At 39.3% G+C, this 25,706-nt stretch overlaps 1 long non-coding RNA gene across 1 annotated transcript; it reads left to right on the top strand.

The window, feature by feature from the left end:
• The first annotated feature begins 4,759 nt into the window (after positions 1-4,759).
• On the top strand, positions 4,760-24,641 carry LOC124308782 (uncharacterized). Its single transcript, XR_006909086.1, has 3 exons — positions 4,760-4,904; positions 5,817-5,929; positions 24,458-24,641. It is a non-coding gene; the product is annotated as an uncharacterized LOC124308782 (long non-coding RNA).
• The last annotated feature ends 1,065 nt before the right edge of the window (positions 24,642-25,706 follow it).

The raw sequence follows: 25,706 nt of genomic DNA, 5'->3' as shown, positions 1-25,706 counted from the left end.
CAAGTGGATGTCACTTCCGTGTCGTACCTACTAATCAACCCACCCTGATCCCCGATAGAAAACTCCACCTGGGTTCTTGGACGGGTTATAGTTGTTCTACAAAACTCACTGACCGTTGGACAGGTCTTCCAAGAGAATTTTATTATACCAGCTGGTCCTCTCGACATGGATTTTCACTACGCTGGGCTGCACATACTTTATCGTTACTACTTGACTCGTAAACTTTCCGTACAGGTAGGTACATTATATATAAAAGTCCCAACTCCAACGGCACAGTTATCTCAATATGTTTGAGCAAACATCAGATTTACTGATTGTAAATCTTTTCGAAACTTCAAAATCGAAAATACCGCAAACGATATTCTAAATACGTTCGAATTTCCATTGCGGAAATAAACTTCTGCTTGACTTCATCGAAGGAAGCAGATATTTTCTTAATTCTCTTTTTTTGGCAAGATGAGAATGAGGTTTGTGAAGGAATTTTTATTCACACATCGAGCTTTTACAGGTCAAGCGATCAATTTGGGGCAATATAGCAACGAAACTCGGTGTAAAGGGCTGAACTGAAGAGCTATAACTTTGCTACTTGTGAACTCCAGCATAAATTTAACCGCAATAGAAATGAGGCATAAATATAATTCCCAAGTAGCTAACTGCAGTCTAAAGTCATTGATTCCCTGTCTCTCCCGCAGCCGTTTTAATCAAATTACGAGAGCGAGTTACTCTTCGAATCTTACGTTATTTATGCATATCATGGAGAATTTAGATATGATATTGATATTAGTTATCATGATCATGTCGCGGTGCAGCCTTCTATGATCTACTAACGCCTACAACAAGCCGTGAATCAAGAAAGCTGGAACTTAGATCGAATGACTGAACTATGAATGACTGAAAATGATATTATAAATCGCATGATGGAGATAAGCTCAATTAAGGGCTTCACTAATTAGCTTAATTAAGTACTCTTCACGGGGACGTCAGACCCTCCTAGAAAGTCTTTGGGTACAGGAATCGTCGAGGACGTGCCACCCTTGACTGTGCCTCTTCAGCTAAGATTCAAGTACACCGCTTGCCAATTGCCATATTCTGAATCTAAAGGCAGCGAGGCGAGACATCTGAAATACATAAGTTTTTGGTATAGACAGACCATCAATAATTTTCCATTGCTTTATCACTATAGGATAATTAATTTTTTAACCAATTACCATGATCTGACTCATTTTTCTCGCAATTTTTCACCTCAGAGTCAAATTAAAACATTTTATGTATACAGCAAATCTTCTTTCTTAGACGTGTACCTATTCAGAGACAGCATGGCTTGCTGGCTCCGCATCCAGGCAGTCTCTGAATGCAGTTGTCTACTTGTCTATCCGGAAAAGCTTAACAATATCTACCAGGTGACTTGATCCAAAGTACTTTTCTGCTTTCATCCTGGTACTACTCAACATGTGCAGTTTTATTGTTAAATCCAGAGCTTAACGTCGCAGAACTCCGTAGCCTGTGTTGTGTTCAGTAATACGAAACTCAGATGTTCATACCACGTTTTGTACCAACTCGAAAACATTTATACGGCTTGCATTGTGTAAGTTGTAATGATTATATGTGTCCCCGTAATCTGGTGAGTAAATATTGGCTATTTTGTCGAGAGAGAAAAAGAAGTGGGTATGTGTGTATGCGTGTGTCTAAGAGCGCGGACAGAGAGAGGCGATTTTGAGAGAGAGATGAGAGATAGAAGGGCTGAGTCTACGAAAAAAAATTTACGTAATTATTATTCCTTTTTATTGCACAGAACAGATGGGCAAACAGGATTCTGTTGATTCGGCAAATTTTTAACAGCCGAGTGCGCGTTACCGGAAATATGCTGGATTATAAAAATCCTTTTTGCGAAGCCTAATTATATGTTCACTGTAAAGCATGAATGAGTGAACAGCCCAAAGTGGTAGCAGTTTTATGTGAACTTTGGAATGAGGTATGAAAAAAGAGTCAGAAATAATGAAAAAAAAAAGAACAAATTCCTATACCGAGAATTAGTGAGACAAAATTAGTCTCGCACTTTTTGACGCGACAAGACAGGAGAAAATCCACTGATGCCAGATAAATGATGAAAACTCCTTTCAATCTTATGGATTCTGCTGAAAGCTTTCCTGGTGACATATCCAAGTAGTCTGCAGACTACGAGAGTTCTTCAGCGAGTGTAGTGCTGGAATTTACAGACATCGGTATAGCACGCATCTCTGTTGTACTTTCTCCTCTGGAACGGTGAACTTTTATAACTGGTATTCCACTTCAACGTGCCATCGGCACTCAGTTCCAAGCTATATTTTGGAAATCGAAGCAAATCGAATCCAGCGTGGCTCGTTTCAGAGCTGAGAGTCTCACCAGCTGACGCTTGTCGTGCACTAGAATGAGGGAATTACATCTTCGCCTATTCAAGACTGCTTTAGGAGGAAAATTTCGTCTCTACAATTCCGTCGTACGCTGAAAATATCACTTTCCTCACTGTATATGCAACTGCGGTGCAACTGTAATAATCCCTGTGCGCAATATGAACCCAAATTGCGGAATACGATCTGGCTCTACTCCATTCGATGTGCACTCGGATCAACAAGGCGGATCTAGGTGAACACGCAAAGTTAGCCAGCCTGCATGCAGACTTTAGATGAATCAAATTGACTGGCTACCGCATCCGTATCACCCGATGAACATTGCCACCAATATTGGGTAACGGGCACGTGATGTTTATCACGGATTCCATGACTGGTGTGTCTATACAGAGTCAGATGCTTTCGTGGCATCTCATCCTCCCTGGTCCTCTGGGCTTCGCTGCTCATTCCCCTACCAGTGTCGAGAATCTTGTTTGTATGCTAACAACCTGTGCTTCCTACCCTTCTGACGTAATAGACTGCAGACCACCCCACAAGAGCGTGTATCTTGGTTGAGTACGTATAACCTAAATTACAGCGTTATTTCATTCGCTTCGGTAAGCCAATCACCGAAAATTTTGACGATTACTTCTTTAAAAGGTACAATAAATTTGCATATGCAATGACTTTTGTAGTAGACTGACATTTTTCAATCCCTATTTAAGGGAATGCGACAGCCTCAACCTATTACTTTTTAATTACATATTTCGAAGAAAAACTTACCAGTAAAATAACCGAGATACACCTCAAAGATTTTCGTGATTCTACGATACGTTGTAGTAGAGCAAAAAATCAACCCTCATTCGCCTTTTAATTGGTCGAATTCGTACTTTAGAGGAAATAAGTGTGTAATGTTTTTTCATGTATTGCAAAATACCAAAGAATGAAGGAAATCTATGAGACACAATACCTACAATATTTTTCTGGTTTATTGCAAAATGAATTTCAAAGTTACGCCACATAAAATGATGTAATTTGATTTATTATACCCATCAGACTCTTCCAAGTACTTCCATTTCACACTCCTCGTTCCATTGAACATTTAAATAACTGACGATTTACCATAGAACCTCGAATTCTGACTAAGAATAAGACGGGATCTCGAATACACGGCAACACATACTTGAAGTATTATTCATGAGGAGACTTATATATTGCAGGATTTCATTTTTTTCTTGCTTTTTTTCCTTGAAAGCACTGCTACATACACATTATCATCCCGCTCTTCAATTTCTGACGCCTGCAGCTCGTACGCTGGGAATTGGAAGTGCGACGATATTTTCTTCAAGACGATAATACAATCACCTGAAAGGAACGAATCCAGGAAACAGGTTACTAGACGTCGCTCCATCAAGTCAGAGGAATGTTAAAGATATTACACAAAGTGAAATATACGAGTGGGCGTATTCCTTTGCCTTATACCTTAACCAGCCGCTTTACAGAGAGGTTTGGCGCGACACGACGAAGGTAGATATATACACACGTGTATCTGTATATAGATATACTATACTGAGTTCGGTTAGGCAAAGTACGGGGAAGTAAGGTAAAGTTAGATTATATGTTACGCAAGGCAAGGTTGAGTAAGGGTGGATACCAACACTGCCGCAGAGACCTGAATTACGCTCGGGATTTATGCGTTCCAATATTGTGTAACTGGGCGGAATTTAAATCCTCCTAGATAAACTTCTATTTTTCAAGTTTTTGTTCCAAGGTTTGGTCACGAAGCTGCACGGCTATGCCGAATAATGCATGCAGATTATTCGTACAGTTACACTAAGTGGTGAATCGTAGAGATTTCCAATTTCTCATTTAATTTTATAACAAATAATCACACTGTCTATACGTCTTTCAGATCGCTTATTGGTTGAGAGATTACTTACATTACTGGATGACTAGCGGAACTGTGAGATTACGAACAATAAAAGTCACGTGATCCATCTCCAGACGGGGCTACTTGAGCTGATCAGTATATCTCAACTAAAGGACTTAATACTAATGACGAAACGAATTTATAAAATCAGATTAGAAGAATAATATTCTCCTAAAAGAGCCGCGACATTTTTCAGACGAAGTGACAGTGAATATATCGGCTTTCTAGAGAATACTTTTTCAAATTCATATGTCTTACTCTTGTTTTTGATGGAATGTTTTCACGTGAACAAATGTTTAAACTGTAGGCTTTCCACTTGAGTTTAAATTTTTGTACTGTAGTTTATTTTCTTGGTGAAAGTTGGTTTTATGTTTATTTAATTCATTGCAACGTGCCGCGCCGTCCAAGTAAAAGACCCAAAAATACCAATGAATTTGTTTGCGACTTCCCTTCTAGGGGACGCTATATCCACCAATTTCAAGCTTCCAATAGGATTGAAGACGTGGATAGCATGGTCGATGAGTTTAGACACGAGAATTCCGTAGCCGTATATTGGATCTGGAATGACTGGCTAGCACCGATTCATGCGCCTGGTGAATCTGTCGCAAGTGAGTACACACTTGACTATAAAGTGAAATATTGCTTCCCATAAATTAATCCCTCCACATGAACGTAGGAATTAAATCACAGCGGTATTTTATTTCACAAACAAATGTCACTGTCTGTTTATAAATATTTGTACCCGTACAGATAACAGAAACAAATAGAAAGAAAATTTATTCGGAAGATTTTATAGTGGAAAATGATCTTATCCGTGGTGTAACCCTCATGCTCGAACTAGTAGCAATACTGTTCTCTAGGAAAATCACCTCCATTTAATCCTTGACGCAATTTGTTATAATACTTTGCAAACTGTTTCATAATTCTGACAAAATCAAGGACGACTTAGCTTTGGTATTTTAGACATTCTACGGACGCTACTATCTCAACCTCAAAATCGATTTGCAGAAGTCTCTTTTATTAAAATAGGACCCTGGGCATACTGAAACCCTAACAGGCATCGGAAGGTGAACTTCTATGGATGCGCGACAAGACATTTGCGGTTTATATTCGAAACTTTCGAATTATGATTTGGGACTGTGTGTGATAATTGGCGATCGTTTTCTATTGCCAAATGTTGTTGAAATAATCTGCCACAAAATACTATTCGTAATTCATGCGGGAGTCGGCAGCGTAGATCAATGTATGAACGTGCTTGCAAGCAGTGAGGGTGGGAGTTTGAAAGGGCACGCAAACGCTTTCCCGTGTGTATTCTACTTTGTTAGAATGGGGCTAATCGGGAAATTTTCAGCGTGAGACTTCTAGTGGTATTGAAATAATATTCGACCCGACGAGGTAGCTCAAAAACAGGGATTGTTTAATCGATTGCATGCAATGTCGACGCTCTGTATCTTAATGGATCTCTGCTTGCTTGAGACTTGTCACTAACTATAGGGTCTAAAGCTTTTCCTAATCCACAGGTGCCTACTTCTGTGGCCCGGTTGTGCTTTGGACATTTTACACACACGTAGTGAGAAACTCTCGGAAGTACTTCATCCTGCGGAATTCCTGTTTTTTTCTTGATGCATAAATGGTGAGTAATTTTTTCGCACGAGCTTATACATGTTGTAGAATACAAAATTTTTATAACTTTGGATTGTGGTGAGGAAATCTTTCGTTTTTCCGCGGTAACTGTTGATCCGTTCTTCGCGGCGTATCCGAGCTGTACGCAATCGATTCGTGTCGCAGAATAACGTCGATATAGAGTATGAAGGCTGACGCCGACTAGACCGCGGCGGACGGCGGCGGACGGCGGCGAAATTTTCGCTCATACAGTTATCCATATAGGTGTTCACACTAGACGGCGGCGGACCGCGGCGGACCGCGGCGGACCGCGGCAATTTTTCGCGAGTTCCAGGTTGGGAATATTTCGGCGGTGCGCCGCGCATCGCCGCGCATCGCCGTCGTCTAGTGTGAACACCCGACCGATGCCGAAATTCATCCCAAGTATAAAAATAGGGAAACCTGCGTTACTTTGATGTAAATGGTTATGGTTTACAAGAATTCTTTCCATTCTCTCCGCTGTTCTTGCGAAAAATAAATGTATTCATTTTTACATCTTAGATAAATCCTACGGATATTAAATAAATGTTACGCAAGTAATTACTTCATTTTTAAAGAAATTTAAGTAAATGTGAGTTTTAGAACAACAAGTTATGATCAACGGATTATTTTATGTAAAAAATTTATTTTTTTCTCATTGTTCGGGTATGATGCTGATTTCATGAAGACTGTTTTTTATTTTGCGTATTAATTTTTATGCATAAGAAATGAGAGAGTATATTTTGAGCTAAAATTTATTTCATTTTTACTATACATATATTATATGTATAATAGGGTGTTTCAAAATAAAAAAATTTACGATTTTCCAACGAGCCACACCCGAAATAGTTTAGGTAGAAACAAAAATTCTGGCGAAAGATGAGCATTGTCGGTTGATTTTTAATCCTTTTTTCCTTTTTATCGAATTTATGATGGACAATTGTTAGTAATTTTTTTTCGTGTTAAACACTTCTTCATCTGAGCTATCCATAATGAGTAATCAAGAAGTAGTGGCAAATATGCATGATTATTTATTGTGTGCCCATGACGACTGAGACAAATCGTGGTCATCAGATAATTGATAAATATCTCTTTTTCGTAGAAACAGTATCGGCGGGTGGTCACGCGGCTATAGTGGGCGCATCTCACGGTAACTGCGCCGCGGTCCGCCGCGGTCCGCCGCGGTGCAGTGGGTGTCAGCCTTAACTTTTGAAATGTCCTACCATTTCCGAACACCTCCAACCATCCTATTTACCTATATTACTAGATTAGCTATTATATGAAAAGAGAAGAATTATTCACTTCGAAATGGGATTCTATTCGACGCGCGCTCGATGTATTCCATAACATTAGTATTCATAATTATTTCAACAACTTTTCATTTGCTCTCTCGATCTTGAATTTTCGTAGGCATATAACCAAAACGCTGTTCTAGCTAGTCGAGAGTGAAGTATCTACGTTGGGTAGAGAAGCAAAATTGTTTTTCGAAAAGTATTCGGATGGAAAAAAATTCAGAGTAACTGTAATACATCACGGATGCGCTAATTTTGAACGAGATGAAATGGATGCTTCGTATATGAGATAGTATTTAACGCTGCGTAGTGATTTAAAGACCTAAAAAGGTGATAGGAGGAGAAAGAACGAAGCTTCTTAACACTTCGAGTGTATTTTAACACACATTTGAAAGATACGAGCAAAATTTTTCATCATCCAACTGTCGCAGAACGGCAGCGTTATCGGCTGACCCGTTAAGTAAAGGATATATCTTCAGTCAACGGCTGACCATCGAAGGGCCTGGCCGCTTGAGTCTGGAATCGGCAGGACAGATAAGGTGTGTATTTCTTGTATGAAATGTGAACACTAGAATCATTATACATCATATCATATCATCATACATCATACATCATACATCGTACATCATACATCATACATCATACATCATACATCATCATACCTAGTATTACAGTTCGAAACCAAAGTTTGAATTTTCGGATGTTCGGAAAGTGACGTCACCAATCTAAAATCGGCTAGCCGAATTCCTCAGTCTGGAAACAACCGCGCAGTAGAGCGGACGTATGAGAATCGCGCTCCGCAGATCTCGAGTACCGGGTTCTTTACCGCCTGGATCCTACGCGCCGGATCCGCTTCCTGTTGCAACTCGAGTTCCAGGACAAGCGCTCTGTAGTTCTGACTGTCCAGGTCCTGGATCTGATGACTTTTAACCTTCCGGACTAATTTTCAAGTTTACAAGTTTGATTATTGAAAACGTCATGTTTTGTACTATCGAACCAATATGTATGCTTCTAACATTTTAATCCGAAAAAAAACCGAACGACCAGGATCAACAAATTGCAATAGGTGAGTAGTTGGCATACTATACATAGGAATACATGACACTAACGTCGTTTAATTACAGCTAAAATTGCTGTGTATCGTGTTTCGAATCTGTTAGAATTGATTTTTTTTTATGTGTTCTTATACTGAAAATATTTGTTACTATTCATGGGATAACCGAGGTGGTTATCGGTGGTTGTTGGATATGGTTGGCGGTGGTTGGAGATGGTCGGAGGTGGACGAGGAGGAGAACCAGGAAGACGAGGAGAACAACGTGAACGAGGCGGACGAGGATTCTTGCTCGGTGAGTTTAACATGTTTATAATATTTAATGGCAATTGTAATTATATTGTATTTGAAATTTTTCAAACTTGTCACGTTTACAATAAATTATTTTGATTCATTTTTCGCGCAAGCACAAATTCAGTAGCTACAAATGCGCTGATAAAATTTATTATATTATTAATTAATTATACTTATCCTTATAAGATATTTTTGATGTGTTCTTATACTGAAAACATTTATTACTATTCAAGGTATAACTGAGGTGGTTGGCGGCGGTTGTTGGATGTGGTGGGCGGTGGTTGGAGGTGGTCAGAAGTGGACGAGGAGGAGAACCAGGAAGACGAGGAGAACAACGTGAACGAGGCGGACGAGGAGAACAACGTGAACGAGGCGGACGAGGATTTTTGCTCGGTGAGTTTAACATTCTCATAAAATTTAATGGCAATTGTGATATATTTCATCTAAAATTTCTTAAACTTGTCATGTTTACAGTGAATTATTTCGATTCATTTTTCGCGCTAGCACAGATTCAGTAGCTATAAATGCGCTGATAAAATTTATTGTATTAATTAATTATACTTATCCTTACACAATGTGTTTGATGTGTTCTTATACTCAAAATATTTATTTCTATTCAAGGTATAACCCGAGGTGGTTAGCAGTAGTCGTTGGAGGTGGTTGGCGGTGGTCGAGCTGGACAAGGAGGAGGACGAGGAAGACGAGGAGAACAAGGTGGACGAGGAGGACGAGGATTTGTGCTCGGTGAGTAAAACAGTTTTACAATATTCAATGGCAATTGTAATTATATTTTATCTAAAGTTTTGGAAACTTGTCACGTTTACAATAAATTATTTCAATTCATTTTTCGCGCAAGCACAAATTCAGCAGCTATAAATGCGCTGATAAAATTTATTATATTATTAATTAATTGATTACTTATGTTAATTATGTTTCAGTTCTGTGCCCCACCTAGTGATCCGCTAGTACATATCCTCCGACGTGACATCGCTCTGCTACGTATGAAGAAGAAAAGATTTATTAAGATGCAAATTGCTCCTCTCTTCTTGCCATTGTGCTTTTAGCCATTGTTGTGCTGTGTGTTTAAAATTTAGGACAGTATGTAATATAGAATAACAGGTACAGCTACGAATATAGCACTACAATAAATCTTATAGAAATGAGCTCTCATTGAGATTTCTCTGTATTTATAACTCGACGCGAGAAGGCAAAAATCAATGTAATGCCATCTGTAAGGTAATTGGACTCGTATTTGCACTACGAGAACTCGTTGGGCATTTTGCGGTGAAATTTGAAAAATTGTTGTACAAGAAATTAAATAACTATAAAAATGGATAAAAAATATTAACTCTAATAGTGAATGTAGCTAATACAGCTTTAACCGTATATTGATTATGTTAATGATCTATTGTGACAAGATCGGAATTAGATAAGCTCTCTAAATACTCTTTTCTAGACTATTAATTTATATCATGTATATGTAAATGTATATTTCTTCAGTTTATACAATCACTGCACTAGGATTACCCTTGCCATGTTTTATGGTGCGCTTGTGTAATTTGTATATTATTAACCTTACGTTTTACTCTATTTGCGACAAGTTGTGAGTGTTTCTAATTTCTTGGCAATTATTTATGTACATGTATGTGTATATATGTATATGTATACTTATGCAAGCGTATATACATATATACACATATATAAAACTAGATTTTTACAATAAACACAGAGGTTTTAGTATATTCACATACGGATTTCTGTGTATAGGTATACTTGAACTAAAATATCCTTATCTCTAATACGGAGTTCTTCGTAATTCGCATTTGTTCTTGTAACCCAATGTCCTACATACGATGGCAAAAATCGAGATCCAACTTAACTGAGTCTCAAAGCCCTGTTGACATAAAAGCAGCTATTTGATAGAAATTATAGTTTGTAGTTTACACAGCCCATTGCATGATATTTCATTTTAAATACATATGTTTCAATGTATTTAGGAATAATTTATCAAATATACAGAGGTCATGTGCAAATAATAAATGAATTGATTCGACCGCAGTTTGATGTATTCATTAGAGCTTTAACAATAAATTTAAGCTTTGTTACTTCTTTTATTTTATTATGGATAATCAAAAACATTTCCGACTATTCGTGCTGTGGAAGCATGGGGATTAAACCAAATGTAGCAAAAGATTAGAAACAGTGTATGTAGAGTACGGGTATTTTTATAATAATGCAAACACGTGCCGCTAGCTTAGTTTTGACATATCTAGAATACCACGCCTTGCGAATTAGCTTTCCAGACAGAGATGAATAAGCGATTTTAAGGACTGCATTCTCGTTGTTGAATACTCTATGCCTCATGGGAAAAGAAAATCTGTAACGACGAAATTGATGCACCGGATCATCGTCGACTTCAACTTTTGAAATGTCCTACCATTTCCGAACACCTCCAATCATCCTATTTACCTATATTACTAGATTAGCTATGATATGAAAAGAGAAGAATTATTCATTTCGAAATGGGATTCTATTCGACACGCGCTCGATGTATCCCATAACAGTAATATTCAAAATTATTCCAACAACTTTTCATTTGCTCTCTCGATCTTAAATTTTCATAGGCATAGAATCGAAACGCTGTTTTAGCTGGTCGCAAGTGAAGTATCTGCGTTGGGTGGAGGAGCGGAATTGTGATTCGAAAAGTATTCGGATGGAAAAAAATTCAGAGTACTAATTTTGAACGAGATGAAATGGATGCTTCGTATATGAGACAGTATTTAACGCTGCGTAGTGATTTAAAGACCTAAGAAGGTGATAGGGAGAGAAAGAACGAAGCTTCTTAACACTTCGAGTGTTTTTTAACACACATTTGAAAGATACGAGCAGAATTTTTCATCGCCAACTGTCGCAGAACGGCAGCGTTATTAGCCGACCCGTTCACTGAAGAATATATCTTCAGTCAACGGCTGACCATCGAAGGGCCTGGCCGCTTGAGTCTGGAATCGGCAGGACAGATAAGGTGTGTATTTCTTGTATGAAATGTGAACACTAGAATCATTATACATCATATCATATCATCATACATCATACATCGTACATCATACATCATACATCATCATACCTAGTATTACAGTTCGAAACCAAAGTTTGAATTTTCGGATGTTCGGAAAGTGACGTCACCAATCTAAAATCGGCTAGCCGAGTTCCTCAGTCTGGTAACAACCGCGCAGTAGAGCGGACGGTTGAGAGTCGCGCTCCGCAAACTTCGAGTACCGGGTTCTCAACCTCCCGGATCCCGCGCTTCGGGTCCGCTACGTATTTCCAGTACCGGGTTCTCAACCTCCCGGATCCCGCGCTTCGGGTCCGCTACGCGGTAAAACTCGACTTCCAGGATAAGCGCTCCGTGGTTCCTGGTTCACGTTTACAATAAATTATTTCAATTCGTTTTTCGCGCAAACTGAAATTCAGTAGCTGTCAGTCCGCTAATAAAATTTCTCGACTTCCAGGATAAGCGCTCCGTGGTTCCTGGTTCACGTTTACAATAAATTATTTCAATTCGTTTTTCGCGCAAGCTGAAATTCAGTAGCTGTCAGTCCGCTAATAAAATTTCTCGACTTCCAGGATAAGCGCTCCGTGGTTCCTGGTTCACGTTTACAATAAATTATTTCAACTCGTTTTTCGCGCAAGCTGAAATTCAGTAGCTGTCAGTCCGCTAATAAAATTTCTCGACTTCCAGGATAAGCGCTCCGTGGTTCCTGGTTCACGTTTACAATAAATTATTTCAATTCGTTTTTCGCGCAAGCTGAAATTCAGTAGCTGTCAGTCCGCTAATAAAATTTCTCGACTTCCAGGATAAGCGCTCCGTGGTTCCTGGTTCACGTTTACAATAAATTATTTCAATTCGTTTTTCGCGCAAGCTGAAATTCAGTAGCTGTCAGTCCGCTAATAAAATTTCTCGACTTCCAGGATAAGCGCTCCGTGGTTCCTGGTTCACGTTTACAATAAATTATTTCAATTCGTTTTTCGCGCAAGCTGAAATTCAGTAGCTGTCAGTCCGCTAATAAAATTTCTCGACTTCCAGGATAAGCGCTCCGTGGTTCCTGGTTCACGTTTACAATAAATTATTTCAATTCGTTTTTCGCGCAAGCTAAAATTCAGTAGCTGTCAGTCCGCTAATAAAATTTCTCGACTTCCAGGATAAGCGCTCCGTGGTTCCTGGTTCACGTTTACAATAAATTATTTCAATTCGTTTTTCGCGCAAGCTGAAATTCAGTAGCTGTCGGTCCGCTAATAAAATTTCTCGACTTCCAGGATAAGCGCTCCGTGGTTCCTGGTTCACGTTTACAATAAATTATTTCAATTCGTTTTTCGCGCAAGCTGAAATTCAGTAGCTGTCGGTCCGCTAATAAAATTTCTCGACTTCCAGGATAAGCGCTCCGTGGTTCCTGACTCACGTTTACAATAAATTATTTCAATTCGTTTTTCGCGCAAGCTGAAATTCAGTAGCTGTCGGTCCGCTAATAAAATTTCTCGACTTCCAGGATAAGCGCTCCGTGGTTCCTGGTTCACGTTTACAATAAATTATTTCAATTCGTTTTTCGCGCAAGCTGAAATTCAGTAGCTGTCGGTCCGCTAATAAAATTTCTCGACTTCCAGGATAAGCGCTCCGTGGTTCCTGGTTCACGTTTACAATAAATTATTTCAATTCGTTTTTCGCGCAAGCTGAAATTCAGTAGCTGTCGGTCCGCTAATAAAATTTCTCGACTTCCAGGATAAGCGCTCCGTGGTTCCTGGTTCACGTTTACAATAAATTATTTCAATTCGTTTTTCGCGCAAGCTGAAATTCAGTAGCTGTCGGTGCGCTAATAAAATTTCTCGACTTCCAGGATAAGCGCTCCGTGGTTCCTGGTTCATGTTTGCAATAAATTATTTCAATTCGTTTTTCGCGCACGCCCAAATTCAGTAGCTGTCGGTGCGCTAATAAAATTTCTCGACTTCCAGGATAAGCGCTCCGTGGTTCCTGGTTCACGTTTACAATAAATTATTTCAATTCGTTTTTCGCGCAAGCTGAAATTCAGTAGCTGTCGGTCCGCTAATAAAATTTCTCGACTTCCAGGATAAGCGCTCCGTGGTTCCTGGTTCACGTTTACAATAAATTATTTCAATTCGTTTTTCGCGCAAGCTGAAATTCAGTAGCTGTCGGTCCGCTAATAAAATTTCTCGACTTCCAGGATAAGCGCTCCGTGGTTCCTGGTTCACGTTTACAATAAATTATTTCAATTCGTTTTTCGCGCAAGCTGAAATTCAGTAGCTGTCGGTCCGCTAATAAAATTTCTCGACTTCCAGGATAAGCGCTCCGTGGTTCCTGGTTCACGTTTACAATAAATTATTTGAATTCGTTTTTCGCGCAAGCTGAAATTCAGTAGCTGTCGGTCCGCTAATAAAATTTCTCGACTTCCAGGATAAGCGCTCCGTGGTTCCTGGTTCACGTTTACAATAAATTATTTCAATTCGTTTTTCGCGCAAGCTGAAATTCAGTAGCTGTCGGTCCGCTAATAAAATTTCTCGACTTCCAGGATAAGCGCTCCGTGGTTCCTGGTTCATGTTTACAATAAATTATTTCAATTCGTTTTTCGCGCACGCCCAAATTCAGTAGCTGTCGGTCCGCTAATAAAATTTCTCGACTTCCAGGATAAGCGCTCCGTGGTTCCTGGTTCACGTTTACAATAAATTATTTCAATTCGTTTTTCGCGCACGCCCAAATTCAGTAGCTGTCAGTACGCTAATAAAATTTCTGTAACTTTACAATCTTCTCATAATCTTTCTGGTAGATAATATCGATAAAAAAATTATATCAAACCTTACACATTATTTTTGATTTGTTCTCATGCTGAAAATATTTATTAGTATTCGTGGTATAACTCGAGGTGGTTGGCGGTGGTCGGAGGTGGACGGGGAGGAGGACGAGGAGGACGAGGATTTGTGCTGGGTGAGTAAAACACTTTTATAATATTTGATGGCAATTGTAATTATATTTCATCTGAAATATTACAAACTTGTCACGTTTACAATAAATTATTTCAATTCATTTTTCGTGCAAGCACATATTCAGTAGCTATGAATAATCTTATACAATTTATTATATTATTAATTAATTAATTAATATTCTTATAATATTTGATGGCAATTGTAATTATATTTCATCTGAAATATTACAAACTTGTCACGTTTACAATAAATTATTTCAATTCATTTTTCGTGCAAGCACATATTCAGTAGCTATGAATAATCTTATACAATTTATTACATTATTAATCAATTGATTAATTACATTAATCCTTACACAATATTTTTGATATGTTCCTATACTAAAAATATTCATTACTATTCCAGGTATTACCCCAGGTGGTCGGAGCCGGACGAGGAGGAGGACCAGGTGGACGAGGAGGAGGACGAGGTGGACGAGGAGCAGGCGGGGTGGGTCGTGGGAGAGGACCTCTCCTCTCCTCAGAGGAGGGGAGGGGGAGGGGCAGGGAAGGGCGAGGTGGGCGGGGAGGGGGAAGGGACGGGAAGGGAAGGGAAGGGAAGGGAAGGGAAGGGGTGGGGCGAGGAGGTGGAGGGGGACGGGGAGGGGGAGGGGGAGGGGGAGGGGGAGGGGGAGGGGGAGGGTGGGAGGGCGCGAGGGCGGGAGGGTGGGAGGGAGGGAGGGCGGGAGGGAGGGAGGGAGGGAAGGAGGGCGGGAGGGCGGGCGGGCGTGTAGGGGGGCGGTACTGCTCTATTAACTCTAACGGGCTTGCATCGACATCAGTCCTCCACTCTCTCCCTCCCACCCTCCCTTCCTCCCTCCCTCCCTCCCTCCCTCCCTCCGTCCCTCCCTCCCTCTCCCCGTCCCCGTCCCCGTCCCCCTCCCCCTCCTCGCCCCACCCCTTCCCTTCCCTTCCCTTCCCCTCCCCTCCCGTCCCTTCCCTTCCCTTCCCTTCCCGTCCCTTCCCCCTCCCCGCCCTTCCCTGCCCCTCCCCCTCCCCTCCTCTGAGGAGAGGAGAGGTCCTCTCCCACGACCCACCCCGCCTGCTCCTCGTCCACCTCGTCCTCCTCCTCGTCCACCTGGTCCTCCTCCTCGTCCGGCTCCGACCACCTGGGGTAATACCTGGAATAGTAATGAATATTTTTAGTATAGGAACATATCAAAAATATTGTGTAAGGATTAATGTAATTAATCAATTGATTAATAATATAATAAATTGTATAAGATTATTCATAGCTACTGAATATGTGCTTGCACGAAAAATGAATTGAAATAATTTATTGTAAACGTGACAAGTTTGTAATATTTCAGATGAAATATAATTACAATTGCCATCAAATATTATAGGAATATTAATTAATTAATTAATAATATAATAAATTGTATAAGATTATTCATAGCTACTGAATATGTGCTTGCACGAAAAATGAATTGGAATAATTTATTGTAAACGTGACAAGTTTGTAATATTTCAGATGAAATATAATTACAATTGCCATCAAATATTATAAAAGTGTTTTACTCACCCAGCACAAATCCTCGTCCTCCTCGTCCTCCTCCCCGTCCACCTCCGACCACCGCCAACCACCTCGAGTTATACCACGAATACTAATAAATATTTTCAGCATGAGAACAAATCAAAAATAAGGTGTAAGGTTTGATATAATTTTTTTATCGATATTATCTACCAGAAAGATTATGAGAAGATTGTAAAGTTACAGAAATTTTATTAGCGTACTGACAGCTACTGAATTTGGGCGTGCGCGAAAAACGAATTGAAATAATTTATTGTAAACGTGAACCAGGAACCACGGAGCGCTTATCCTGGAAGTCGAGAAATTTTATTAGCGCACCGACAGCTACTGAATTTCAGCTTGCGCGAAAAACGAATTGAAATAATTTATTGTAAACGTGAACCAGGAACCACGGAGCGCTTATCCTGGAAGTCGAGAAATTTTATTAGCGGACCGACAGCTACTGAATTTCAGCTTGCGCGAAAAACGAATTGAAATAATTTATTGTAAACGTGAACCAGGAACCACGGAGCGCTTATCCTGGAAGTCGAGAAATTTTATTAGCGGACCGACAGCTACTGAATTTCAGCTTGCGCGAAAAACGAATTGAAATAATTTATTGTAAACGTGAACCAGGAACCACGGAGCGCTTATCCTGGAAGTCGAGAAATTTTTTCAGCGGACTGACAGCTACTGAATTTCAGCTTGCGCGAAAAACGAATTGAAATAATTTATTGTAAACGTGAACCAGGAACCACGGAGCGCTTATCCTGGAAGTCGAGAAATTTTATTAGCGGACCGACAGCTACTGAATTTCAGCTTGCGCGAAAAACGAATTGAAATAATTTATTGTAAACGTGAACCAGGAACCACGGAGCGCTTATCCTGGAAGTCGAGAAATTTTATTAGCGCACCGACAGCTACTGAATTTGGGCGTGCGCGAAAAACGAATTGAAATAATTTATTGCAAACGTGAACCAGGAACCACGGAGCGCTTATCCTGGAAGTCGAGAAATTTTATTAGCGCACCGACAGCTACTGAATTTCAGCTTGCGCGAAAAACGAATTGAAATAATTTATTGTAAACGTGAACCAGGAACCACGGAGCGCTTATCCTGGAAGTCGAGAAATTTTATTAGCGGACCGACAGCTACTGAATTTCAGCTTGCGCGAAAAACGAATTGAAATAATTTATTGCAAACGTGAACCAGGAACCACGGAGCGCTTATCCTGGAAGTCGAGAAATTTTATTAGCGCACCGACAGCTACTGAATTTCAGCTTGCGCGAAAAACGAATTGAAATAATTTATTGTAAACGTGAACCAGGAACCACGGAGCGCTTATCCTGGAAGTCGAGAAATTTTATTAGCGGACCGACAGCTACTGAATTTCAGCTTGCGCGAAAAACGAATTGAAATAATTTATTGTAAACGTGAACCAGGAACCACGGAGCGCTTATCCTGGAAGTCGAGAAATTTTATTAGCGGACCGACAGCTACTGAATTTCAGCTTGCGCGAAAAACGAATTGAAATAATTTATTGTAAACGTGAGTCAGGAACCACGGAGCGCTTATCCTGGAAGTCGAGAAATTTTATTAGCGGACCGACAGCTACTGAATTTCAGCTTGCGCGAAAAACGAATTGAAATAATTTATTGTAAACGTGAACCAGGAACCACGGAGCGCTTATCCTGGAAGTCGAGAAATTTTATTAGCGGACTGACAGCTACTGAATTTCAGCTTGCGCGAAAAACGAATTGAAATAATTTATTGTAAACGTGAACCAGGAACCACGGAGCGCTTATCCTGGAAGTCGAGAAATTTTATTAGCGGACTGACAGCTACTGAATTTCAGCTTGCGCGAAAAACGAATTGAAATAATTTATTGTAAACGTGAACCAGGAACCACGGAGCGCTTATCCTGGAAGTCGAGAAATTTTATTAGCGGACTGACAGCTACTGAATTTCAGCTTGCGCGAAAAACGAATTGAAATAATTTATTGTAAACGTGAACCAGGAACTACGGAGCGCTTATCCTGGAAGTCGAGAAATTTTATTAGCGGACTAACAGCTACTGAATTTCAGCTTGCGCGAAAAACGAATTGAAATAATTTATTGTAAACGTGAACCAGGAACCACGGAGCGCTTATCCTGGAAGTCGAGAAATTCTATTAGCGGACTGACAGCTACTGAATTTCAGCTTGCGCGAAAAACGAATTGAAATAATTTATTGTAAACGTGAACCAGGAACCACGGAGCGCTTATCCTGGAAGTCGAGAAATTTTATTAGCGGACTGACAGCTACTGAATTTCAGCTTGCGCGAAAAACGAATTGAAATAATTTATTGTAAACGTGAACCAGGAACCACGGAGCGCTTATCCTGGAAGTCGAGTTTCACCGCGTAGCGGACCCGAAGCGCGGGATCCGGGAGGTTGAGAACCCGGTACTGGAAATACGTAGCGGACCCGAAGCGCGGGATCCGGGAGGTTGAGAACCCGGTACTCGAAGTTTGCGGAGCGCGACTCTCAACCGTCCGCTCTACTGCGCGGTTGTTACCAGACTGAGGAACTCGGCTAGCCGATTTTAGATTGGTGACGTCACTTTCCGAACATCCGAAAATTCAAACTTTGGTTTCGAACTGTAATACTAGGTATGATGATGTATGATGTATGATGTACGATGTATGATGTATGATGATATGATATGATGTATAATGATTCTAGTGTTCACATTTCATACAAGAAATACACACCTTATCTGTCCTGCCGATTCCAGACTCAAGCGGCCAGGCCCTTCGATGGTCAGCCGTTGACTGAAGATATATTCTTCAGTGAACGGGTCGGCTAATAACGCTGCCGTTCTGCGACAGTTGGCGATGAAAAATTCTGCTCGTATCTTTCAAATGTGTGTTAAAAAACACTCGAAGTGTTAAGAAGCTTCGTTCTTTCTCTCCCTATCACCTTTTTAGGTCTTTAAATCACTACGCAGCGTTAAATACTGTCTCATATACGAAGCATCCATTTCATCTCGTTCAAAATTAGTACTCTGAATTTTTTTCCATCCGAATACTTTTCGAATCACAATTCCGCTCCTCCACCCAACGCAGATACTTCACTTGCGACCAGCTAAAACAGCGTTTCGATTCTATGCCTATGAAAATTTAAGATCGAGAGAGCAAATGAAAAGTTGTTGGAATAATTTTGAATATTACTGTTATGGGATACATCGAGCGCGTGTCGAATAGAATCCCATTTCGAAATGAATAATTCTTCTCTTTTCATATCATAGCTAATCTAGTAATATAGGTAAATAGGATGATTGGAGGTGTTCGGAAATGGTAGGACATTTCAAAAGTTGAAGTCGACGATGATCCGGTGCATCAATTTCGTCGTTACAGATTTTCTTTTCCCATGAGGCATAGAGTATTCAACAACGAGAATGCAGTCCTTAAAATCGCTTATTCATCTCTGTCTGGAAAGCTAATTCGCAAGGCGTGGTATTCTAGATATGTCAAAACTAAGCTAGCGGCACGTGTTTGCATTATTATAAAAATACCCGTACTCTACATACACTGTTTCTAATCTTTTGCTACATTTGGTTTAATCCCCATGCTTCCACAGCACGAATAGTCGGAAATGTTTTTGATTATCCATAATAAAATAAAAGAAGTAACAAAGCTTAAATTTATTGTTAAAGCTCTAATGAATACATCAAACTGCGGTCGAATCAATTCATTTATTATTTGCACATGACCTCTGTATATTTGATAAATTATTCCTAAATACATTGAAACATATGTATTTAAAATGAAATATCATGCAATGGGCTGTGTAAACTACAAACTATAATTTCTATCAAATAGCTGCTTTTATGTCAACAGGGCTTTGAGACTCAGTTAAGTTGGATCTCGATTTTTGCCATCGTATGTAGGACATTGGGTTACAAGAACAAATGCGAATTACGAAGAACTCCGTATTAGAGATAAGGATATTTTAGTTCAAGTATACCTATACACAGAAATCCGTATGTGAATATACTAAAACCTCTGTGTTTATTGTAAAAATCTAGTTTTATATATGTGTATATATGTATATACGCTTGCATAAGTATACATATACATATATACACATACATGTACATAAATAATTGCCAAGAAATTAGAAACACTCACAACTTGTCGCAAATAGAGTAAAACGTAAGGTTAATAATATACAAATTACACAAGCGCACCATAAAACATGGCAAGGGTAATCCTAGTGCAGTGATTGTATAAACTGAAGAAATATACATTTACATATACATGATATAAATTAATAGTCTAGAAAAGAGTATTTAGAGAGCTTATCTAATTCCGATCTTGTCACAATAGATCATTAACATAATCAATATACGGTTAAAGCTGTATTAGCTACATTCACTATTAGAGTTAATATTTTTTATCCATTTTTATAGTTATTTAATTTCTTGTACAACAATTTTTCAAATTTCACCGCAAAATGCCCAACGAGTTCTCGTAGTGCAAATACGAGTCCAATTACCTTACAGATGGCATTACATTGATTTTTGCCTTCTCGCGTCGAGTTATAAATACAGAGAAATCTCAATGAGAGCTCATTTCTATAAGATTTATTGTAGTGCTATATTCGTAGCTGTACCTGTTATTCTATATTACATACTGTCCTAAATTTTAAACACACAGCACAACAATGGCTAAAAGCACAATGGCAAGAAGAGAGGAGCAATTTGCATCTTAATAAATCTTTTCTTCTTCATACGTAGCAGAGCGATGTCACGTCGGAGGATATGTACTAGCGGATCACTAGGTGGGGCACAGAACTGAAACATAATTAACATAAGTAATCAATTAATTAATAATATAATAAATTTTATCAGCGCATTTATAGCTGCTGAATTTGTGCTTGCGCGAAAAATGAATTGAAATAATTTATTGTAAACGTGACAAGTTTCCAAAACTTTAGATAAAATATAATTACAATTGCCATTGAATATTGTAAAACTGTTTTACTCACCGAGCACAAATCCTCGTCCTCCTCGTCCACCTTGTTCTCCTCGTCTTCCTCGTCCTCCTCCTTGTCCAGCTCGACCACCGCCAACCACCTCCAACGACTACTGCTAACCACCTCGGGTTATACCTTGAATAGAAATAAATATTTTGAGTATAAGAACACATCAAACACATTGTGTAAGGATAAGTATAATTAATTAATACAATAAATTTTATCAGCGCATTTATAGCTACTGAATCTGTGCTAGCGCGAAAAATGAATCGAAATAATTCACTGTAAACATGACAAGTTTAAGAAATTTTAGATGAAATATATCACAATTGCCATTAAATTTTATGAGAATGTTAAACTCACCGAGCAAAAATCCTCGTCCGCCTCGTTCACGTTGTTCTCCTCGTCCGCCTCGTTCACGTTGTTCTCCTCGTCTTCCTGGTTCTCCTCCTCGTCCACTTCTGACCACCTCCAACCACCGCCCACCACATCCAACAACCGCCGCCAACCACCTCAGTTATACCTTGAATAGTAATAAATGTTTTCAGTATAAGAACACATCAAAAATATCTTATAAGGATAAGTATAATTAATTAATAATATAATAAATTTTATCAGCGCATTTGTAGCTACTGAATTTGTGCTTGCGCGAAAAATGAATCAAAATAATTTATTGTAAACGTGACAAGTTTGAAAAATTTCAAATACAATATAATTACAATTGCCATTAAATATTATAAACATGTTAAACTCACCGAGCAAGAATCCTCGTCCGCCTCGTTCACGTTGTTCTCCTCGTCTTCCTGGTTCTCCTCCTCGTCCACCTCCGACCATCTCCAACCACCGCCAACCATATCCAACAACCACCGATAACCACCTCGGTTATCCCATGAATAGTAACAAATATTTTCAGTATAAGAACACATAAAAAAAAATCAGTTCTAACAGATTCGAAACACGATACACAGCAATTTTAGCTGTAATTAAACGACGTTAGTGTCATGTATTCCTATGTATAGTATGCCAACTACTCACCTATTGCAATTTGTTGATCCTGGTCGTTCGGTTTTTTTTCGGATTAAAATGTTAGAAGCATACATATTGGTTCGATAGTACAAAACATGACGTTTTCAATAATCAAACTTGTAAACTTGAAAATTAGTCCGGAAGGTTAAAAGTCATCAGATCCAGGACCTGGACAGTCAGAACTACAGAGCGCTTGTCCTGGAACTCGAGTTGCAACAGGAAGCGGATCCGGCGCGTAGGATCCAGGCGGTAAAGAACCCGGTACTCGAGATCTGCGGAGCGCGATTCTCATACGTCCGCTCTACTGCGCGGTTGTTTCCAGACTGAGGAATTCGGCTAGCCGATTTTAGATTGGTGACGTCACTTTCCGAACATCCGAAAATTCAAACTTTGGTTTCGAACTGTAATACTAGGTATGATGATGTATGATGTATGATGTATGATGTATGATGTACGATGTATGATGTATGATGTATGATGATATGATATGATGTATAATGATTCTAGTGTTCACATTTCATACAAGAAATACACACCTTATCTGTCCTGCCGATTCCAGACTCAAGCGGCCAGGCCCTTCGATGGTCAGCCGTTGACTGAAGATATATCCTTTACTTAACGGGTCAGCCGATAACGCTGCCGTTCTGCGACAGTTGGATGATGAAAAATTTTGCTCGTATCTTTCAAATGTGTGTTAAAATACACTCGAAGTGTTAAGAAGCTTCGTTCTTTCTCCTCCTATCACCTTTTTAGGTCTTTAAATCACTACGTAGCGTTAAATACTATCTCATATACGAAGCATCCATTTCATCTCGTTCAAAATTAGCGCATCCGTGATGTATTACAGTTACTCTGAATTTTTTTCCATCCGAATACTTTTCGAAAAACAATTTTGCTTCTCTACCCAACGTAGATACTTCACTCTCGACTAGCTAGAACAGCGTTTTGGTTATATGCCTACGAAAATTCAAGATCGAGAGAGCAAATGAAAAGTTGTTGAAATAATTATGAATACTAATGTTATGGAATACATCGAGCGCGCGTCGAATAGAATCCCATTTCGAAGTGAATAATTCTTCTCTTTTCATATAATAGCTAATCTAGTAATATAGGTAAATAGGATGGTTGGAGGTGTTCGGAAATGGTAGGACATTTCAAAAGTTAAGGCTGACACCCACTGCACCGCGGCGGACCGCGGCGGACCGCGGCGCAGTTACCGTGAGATGCGCCCACTATAGTCGCGTGACCACCCGCCGATACTGTTTCTACGAAAAAGAGATATTTATCAATTATCTGATGACCACGATTTGTCTCAGTCGTCATGGGCACACAATAAATAATCATGCATATTTGCCACTACTTCTTGATTACTCATTATGGATAGCTCAGATGAAGAAGTGTTTAACACGAAAAAAAATTACTAACAATTGTCCATCATAAATTCGATAAAAAGGAAAAAAGGATTAAAAATCAACCGACAATGCTCATCTTTCGCCAGAATTTTTGTTTCTACCTAAACTATTTCGGGTGTGGCTCGTTGGAAAATCGTAAATTTTTTTATTTTGAAACACCCTATTATACATATAATATATGTATAGTAAAAATGAAATAAATTTTAGCTCAAAATATACTCTCTCATTTCTTATGCATAAAAATTAATACGCAAAATAAAAAACAGTCTTCATGAAATCAGCATCATACCCGAACAATGAGAAAAAAATAAATTTTTTACATAAAATAATCCGTTGATCATAACTTGTTGTTCTAAAACTCACATTTACTTAAATTTCTTTAAAAATGAAGTAATTACTTGCGTAACATTTATTTAATATCCGTAGGATTTATCTAAGATGTAAAAATGAATACATTTATTTTTCGCAAGAACAGCGGAGAGAATGAAAAGAATCCTTGTAAACCATAACCATTTACATCAAAGTAACGCAGGTTTCCCTATTTTTATACTTGGGATGAATTTCGGCATCGGTCGGGTGTTCACACTAGACGACGGCGATGCGCGGCGATGCGCGGCGCACCGCCGAAATATTCCCAACCTGGAACTCGCGAAAAATTGCCGCGGTCCGCCGCCGTCTAGTGTGAACACCTATATGGATAACTGTATGAGCGAAAATTTCGCCGCCGTCCGCCGCCGTCCGCCGCGGTCTAGTCGGCGTCAGCCTTAAAAGAATCAATTCCAGCATTATTTCAAATCGTCAAAATTGTAGCCAAAAATCCAAACAAATTTCTTTTTTGAGGAAAATGTCTGTCATCTCAGAAATGATTTGTATGCTTCTTTCTAGACTAATTGGACCTTAAGGAACGCGAGAGAAACAGCAAAGAGAGCAAAGAACCAGCTGCAGGGAAATTACCAAGGATTGCAAAAAAGGCGTTCAAATTGGCGTGGGATCCATCACAGAAGAAAATACGAAGAGTATACGGGAAAATTTATTTATTTTTACGTATATTATTTTTTATTTATTTATCACTCGATTTTAATACAGGTGACATGAAATAATGAATATATAATATCATATACTTCGTATCCTGCAGAAATACATTACACCTGTCTGCAGGATAAAACTTAAACTATTCTTACAAACTACGAATATAACTGTTGCATAACATTATTGATATTCTACTGAGACTAATGTATACTGCACTTCTCATTTTTCTTATTTTCTTTGCCTTTCACTTGATTTCTATAGTACTTATATCTTGTTATGATATAAACTACTGACACCAAAACACTTGTACTAGAATTGAGGTAAAATGAATAAACGGAACAGTAACTTAGTAGATTGTGATTTTTCTTACCCGCCACTTGGAGAATCTGGTATGTATGTGTGATGTTCGTCTGCCTACTTTCATCCGTTGGTGGCAGCCACTCTGGACTGGGCGCGAACAGACTCTCTCGTGCAATTACATCGATATATGGTTGAAATATATCTAGGGAAGCAAGTTCCGAAAACCTCTGAAAGTGGGCGGACACGATTGAAAAGGGGTCATAATGTATTTTATATTCTGCAAACCTTCTGACTTCGAGTAAGGAATAAGTAGATCAGTGGAAGTTCAGGGTCAGAGTAGTCGTATTATCAAAAGCGCATCTCAGCGGAGGTGGTCCATCAAAAACAGTCTAATTAATAAACTGCTTACGACTTCGATGCTGTGTATCTCAAAGCATGCCTGCTTGATTGAGAGAGCATGTGATCGCCAATTCTCGCGCCCCTTCCTACTAGACTTAAGAAAATCGGAGAAATTTCAGCGAAAATTACTTCTGGTATCAGGAGCGCAGCAGAACCGAGGAGCTCTTCTAAATACAGGGACACATTGATTGACTGCATGTGATATCGACGCTGTGTGACTGAAGGCATGCCTGCTTGATTGAGAGGGCATGAGATCTCAAAATTTTCCCGCCATTTTCTCTTAGACCTAAGCGAATCGGAGAAATTTCAGCGAAAATGACTCCTGGTATCAGGAGCACAGGAGAACCGAGGAGCTCTTCTAAAAACAGGGACACATTGATTGATTGATCGACTGCATGTGATGGCG

This window comes from Neodiprion virginianus, chromosome 7 (assembly GCF_021901495.1).
Source record: "Neodiprion virginianus isolate iyNeoVirg1 chromosome 7, iyNeoVirg1.1, whole genome shotgun sequence".
NCBI lineage: Eukaryota > Metazoa > Arthropoda > Insecta > Hymenoptera > Diprionidae > Neodiprion > Neodiprion virginianus.
Note: the sequence above shows the minus strand (reverse complement) of the source record. Positions and strands in the feature narration are given on the sequence as shown.